We start from the raw sequence: 5,992 nt of genomic DNA, 5'->3' as shown, positions 1-5,992 counted from the left end.
GACTATAGAGCGGCTCGGTAGAGTAAAATAGATACTATATATAATGCATGCTAGACTCATGAAATCACCTTCTAAACCTTTTGGAGTGACTTAAGAGAACTATGGACATCCATACCCTCAATATGAACCTTAGTAGGATTCAAGGATCATACACACTTGCTTAGAATAATTTTATAAGGAAAGAACAACATGGACAACCTTAGTTGCTAGGAGTAGATCCGTTATGAAGTAGCGCATTCATTTCACTTTAGATCATGCCAAAAGAAAGAAGAAAGTGCCTTAACATACCTTAAACTTGCTGAGTCCCTAATCACTTCCAAGCAACTCTTCAAACAAGTCAACTCAATCTATCATAGTATAAGGAGATTCAAAGTCAGTGCTGAGCAAAGGCTAAGTCTATAACTTAAGCTAGTAGCTCGTTTACGTAAATTTTGGTAGCATCTCCCTTGTAACAAGGGACTAATCCAATACCATATACAAACAACAATGACCAGAGCAATCCATCAATATATAATTATCAATATCAAGACACCATATAACAACAACAAGTCACAACTACATTACGACGAGCGGCAAGCTCCGATTGGAATCCGTATACCTGTTATCAATCCTTATAGACTTCTTACTTCAACATAAAAGTATCATTAACATGATAATGAAGTCATTAATCAATGATTCCAGCCTTATACCATATATTCATAACCACGAAAATAATCCACAACTTTAACTATCCTCAATTAGCAACTTTATTCACTAGTTCATGTCTAGCCCATCCATTTAACTTAATGAACATCAAGATAACCTTAGGCAAGTAAGAACACAATATAAATACCTCCTAAAACAACTTCAAGTCAAAATCCAAGTTATATTCAGTTTACAACAACCCTCAATAGCAATACAACACCATAGAAGTGACTTAAGCTAACCCAAGTATTATCATGTAGTTTATCATCCTAACAACTTAACCAACATACAAGCAAGATTAAGAACAATTAGTAGGCTGTTATACTCACCTTAGACAGCAGCAACAACTTGGAATTTCATCCAAATACATCCCACAACAATCCTCAATGACAACACAACCTCAAATAGGTGTTGTTCTTCACTATAACTAAGTTTTGATGTTGAAATATGGTATAATCACTTTGGAATCACTTCAAACCCTTGTGGTATATGTTTAGGAGGGTTAGGAGAAGTTTGGAGACGAACTTTAGTTGAAAAATGAGCAAAAATAGGCGTTCAAATCGTTTATAAATTGAAGTAGGTCAACCACCGCCTAAGTGGGTCCCATTGGGAGCTGCTTGCGTGGTTTCGCGAAAATATGAATATCTCTCTACTCCGATGTCGTATTGATGAACGATTTAATGCGTTAGAAACTAGACTCGTAGATCTTCAATTTGGTAGGTAGAAAACCCCATGATTCCAAGTAATTTGGAGAAATTCGCAGATACATTTGACCTAAATTTCAGCAAATTTATGAATGTAACTTGTGATGAGCTTTGCCAACTCTTGTTCCACAACTTGTTTGCCTTCAAAATGTAGAAAATGATTATCATACGACTAAAATAACTCATAGAATAACCTCCTTATCATGTTAAGAACCCTAGACTCACCCCAAAATACATGTTATAACATTCCAAACTTGTCGACTTTTGACGAAACTTATTTTCTTCAATTGGTTTAGCTTCTAAGATTTTCAACCCTCTTGGTACTCGTTATTCATGATCTTAAATATTTGTAACCTCCAAGGTAACATGATTAACTTACTTTATTTGCTTCCAAATATAATCTCATTTCCGAGCTTACATCAATGAATTACGACATACTCTCACGTATGAAAACTTGGGGTGTAACAAATGATTATCTATAAACTTTATCTGGAAGGTTCATATTTTAAAGTTATTTATATCTAAGTCATTGTAAGAGGGATAAAAATGTCATCGTTTCATCATGAAAATGCTGCTATAATTCACCTTAAAATTATTACTACGAATGATGATGGTGGTCACTTGACAGAAACATTTCATTTCATTTGTCTCTTACCAAACTACTCTATCTAATTATTACAATGGGGAGAATGTTACCCTGCATTTTGAAAAAATAACATCCCTGACATTATTAATGAATATACATTTGGTAGCTCTATGCACCACTATTTGGTCAAAAATTAGTCATGTTTTTTTCCCTTCAACCACCAGGAGAGCAGAAGAAATTTATTGAACAATAGTGATATTTGTTTTGAATTTTTGATATAATTAACAGTCAAACTGTAACTTCTTGCTTATCTAGTTGTCTAAATAAGTGGGTTTTTACTTCCTTTTTAGCGTCCATTTCGTTGGTACATGCATATATCTGTCTTTTTCAAAAATGAAAAGGAAATCTGAACAAGCCTGATGACTTAACTTCGTCGGTTACAAAAACAAAAACTTTTCGCCAGTTACAAAATAGAGCTCCAGTTACAAAAATAAAAACTTCAGCTCTAGAGCTGAAGTTCGCCAGTTAAAAAAAACAAAAACTTTTCATCCGTTCTCTAGAGCTGAAGTTCGCCAGTTACAAAACAAAAACTTTAGCACACTTGGTTCAGCAGTCCCGTCTACTAAAATGCTGAAGTTTTGCGTGATTGCTTTTGCTACTTCAACCCCGCATGCTAAAGTTACGCGAAAAAGTGGGTACGTTTGCAATTTTTTTTGCAAAGCGAGCACAAGTTAAAAAGCGACCCAAAAAGCGAGCATAAATGCAAATGGCCCCTCTAAATTAGGCTGGGCTAGCCCATTTGGACAACTCGAATGAAAAGAAATGACAAGTTGACAACCACATTAGGGTTTTCGCCTACAACTATATTATTCCAGTGACAACTGAACCAACTTAGAGTAGAAAAGAGTATAATAGATAAGCTACTTTTTCTCTCGAAGAAAAATTGTAACTAGTGATTGCTCGTCTCAATTGTTAAAACTTGTAATTAGATTCAACCTTTATGCAAAAGTTGAATTTTACCTACATGAGGGTTTGTTACACAGAAAATGAGAAATTGTAGTTTAATTAGTGACAACTTAACTAATTTGCAGCAGAAAAGCTTACAATTAAATACACCTAAGGAAAGGAAAATTCAGTAATTAACTAACTTGTTAGTGTATATTCACAAACTTTAATTTAATTTTCTATCCCATGCATAACTTTTTCAAAATGTAAAGGATCTCTTTTAATTTAAAGGGAAATTACCAGCTATGTCCATTTATAAGTAGCTCATTATAAAAATTGGTCAATTGATAAAATATTACTAATATTAGCCAATTAGCTATTTGTAGCAAAAAAAATCAAATTTTTGCTTTGTTTTGAATGGGTGCTATTAGAATAGATTAGGCACAACTTAAGGAGCTTGAATCTCAGTTTTGGGATGATTTGGTGAAGTTTTGAGGTGGTTTGAATTGAAAATTCGAAGTAAAAACTGAACATAAAAAAATGATATGTGTATCACACTGTGTATCATTTGTGCATCACATATGTATCATATTTGTATCAATTATGTATCACATGTATATCCATGTATACCTGTGTGTGAGATACATGCGTGATACATGTGTCGCAGAAGACTTTTTTGAACTTGATTTAATTACGAATTTTGATACAAAACCAGTCCAAATTACCTCCAATCTTTCTCAAATTTTGTATATTGACTTATCTATATATTTTCAATGAATTTCAACTATACCCATTGAAAAAGTTTCTTTTTTGTTTAGATTTTTGGAATATTGTATATATTTTTGTATTTCATCACCTTATTTGCTACCTCATCCATGAAATTTTCTTTCCATCTTGTATCTAGTGTTGCTAATCACGCTTAAAAATATGGAATGTGATTTTTGCATGTGATTCTTTGAGAGAGAGAACCCTATTATTTGATTTTTCAATTTTTGTTGGCTAGTTTTAGTAAGTCTATGACTAATGGATAGAGGTTGGTAAGTTGAGATTTATTTGGGACATTTGTGTAAGTTTTCCTTAAAATTTTGAGGGTCTATAGAAAGTAATTGCATGTGCCAACACTTCAAATTAGGCTTTACAAATGGGGGACTTGCATCTATACCCGCTTTTTGGGTCACGTTTTAACTTGTGCCCGCTTTGCAAAAAGAAATTGCAAGTGTACTCGCTTTTTCGCGTAACTTCAACATACGGGGTTGAAGTAGCAAAGACAATCACGCAAAACTTTAGCATTCTAGTAGACGAGCCTGAAGTAGCAAGTGTGTTGAACCAAGTGTGCTGAAGTTTTTGTTTGTAATTGATGAACTTAAGCATAGTAGCTAAAGTTTTGTTCTCTATTTGCTGAAGTTTTCGTTTGTAATTGCACTAAATAAGCTGAAGTTTTTTTGTCCTGGATTCATTAGTTTTGTCATTAAACTTTTTTAAAAACTTCAGCAGAAGATGCTGAAGTTATTTAGTACATTTATAAAAATTTCAGCACTAAATAAGCTAAAGTTTGTGTCCTGGATAAGCTTTTTCAAAAACTTCAGTAGAGATTGTCGCACCTCCTTTTTACCGCGCCCGCGGGGGCGCGTGGGGAGTTTTCTCCAATTGAAGGACAGTTGAAACGGGATTTATTTAATTATTTAAGAGTCGCCACCTGGGATTTTTTAGGCGTCCCAAGTCACCAATTTCAATCCCTGAATCGAGGAGAATATGACTCTGTTTATTATTCTGCGAACCAGAAATCCTGAGTAAGGAATTCTGTTAATCCGGAAGAAGGTGTTAGGCATTTCCGAATTCCGTGGTTCTAGCACGGTCGCTTAACTGTTTTTATTATTGGCTTAATTATCTTGATTTTATTAAATATATTGATGTTACATGATTTTTGCTACGCTTATACTTACTGTGATTGAGGACCCTTCTTTGAATCGAATTACGCGTACGTATATTCGTGTTTAAAAATTGCGGACTTGTGTCACGCGTACGTGTACACAATAACTTTTGATAATATATTTATTAAGCAATCATTTTTCGAGATTGTGTTGAATCAAGAATATTTGTTTTTTTTTTAAATATTGAACCGCACATCGCGGGTTTTTTATGAAATTGATTTAACGCCTTTGAAAAAATCCTTTTATTAAATATTCGCTCGAAATTGCGCGTACGCATAATCCGAATTTTTGCTTTTAAAAATATAATCAGGGTACGCGAACATATCCCTAATTGCAAAATATTTGCAATGGTATTAGAGGGTTTTCCACAAATTGTTTGTTGTATCTATACATTTTATATGAAACTACTGAGAAATTCATATTCAAGTGGTATCTTTAAATTCTTAAAAGAATTCACAATTTGTTGAATGTTGCCCGTTGATTATAATTTCCGCATATAACATGTTCATCCAAGACTATTCAAATTCTAAATAAAGAATAAAACATGATTAATACTATTCTTCACAAATACAACATATATATCTACATGCCCAATAATGAATTGTATATGAAACTAAAAATGATTTATGATGGGAAAGAAGTATATTTTTTTTACAGAGATCTATTTATATTATTTAATTTGTGCAAATCCTATTTCTAGTTGTCATTGATATAAAGTATAGCAATTTGTATATTTCCTCTTATTCTCATATTATTTATTTTTATCCGGAATTATAATTGCTCAGTTTATTTATAACGATAAATAATCAAATTGATGAGAAAAGAGTTATTATTCAAATTGATTCAATTCGAATTGTATTACATACAATATAGTTGTACGCCTAAACATTCATAATATTCTTAACATCATGACGAGATATACCCAACTTACTTTACTCATATGATTATACCTGTCATCATACCATATAATAACTTATACCAATCTAAACAAAATCATATTTGTTACAAGATATTCTACTAATGTAACTTCTTAATCTTTACATTTAGCTAATGGTATTATGGGATGTAATCAATAGCCCATTTTTATGCCTTACTCCCTGTTTTGACAATTCACATATACCTATACCAATGAGATTTCGGAA

Source organism: Nicotiana tabacum, chromosome 18 (genome assembly GCF_000715075.1).
Source record: "Nicotiana tabacum cultivar K326 chromosome 18, ASM71507v2, whole genome shotgun sequence".
Taxonomy (NCBI): domain Eukaryota; kingdom Viridiplantae; phylum Streptophyta; class Magnoliopsida; order Solanales; family Solanaceae; genus Nicotiana; species Nicotiana tabacum.
This window is presented reverse-complemented; position numbering follows the sequence as displayed.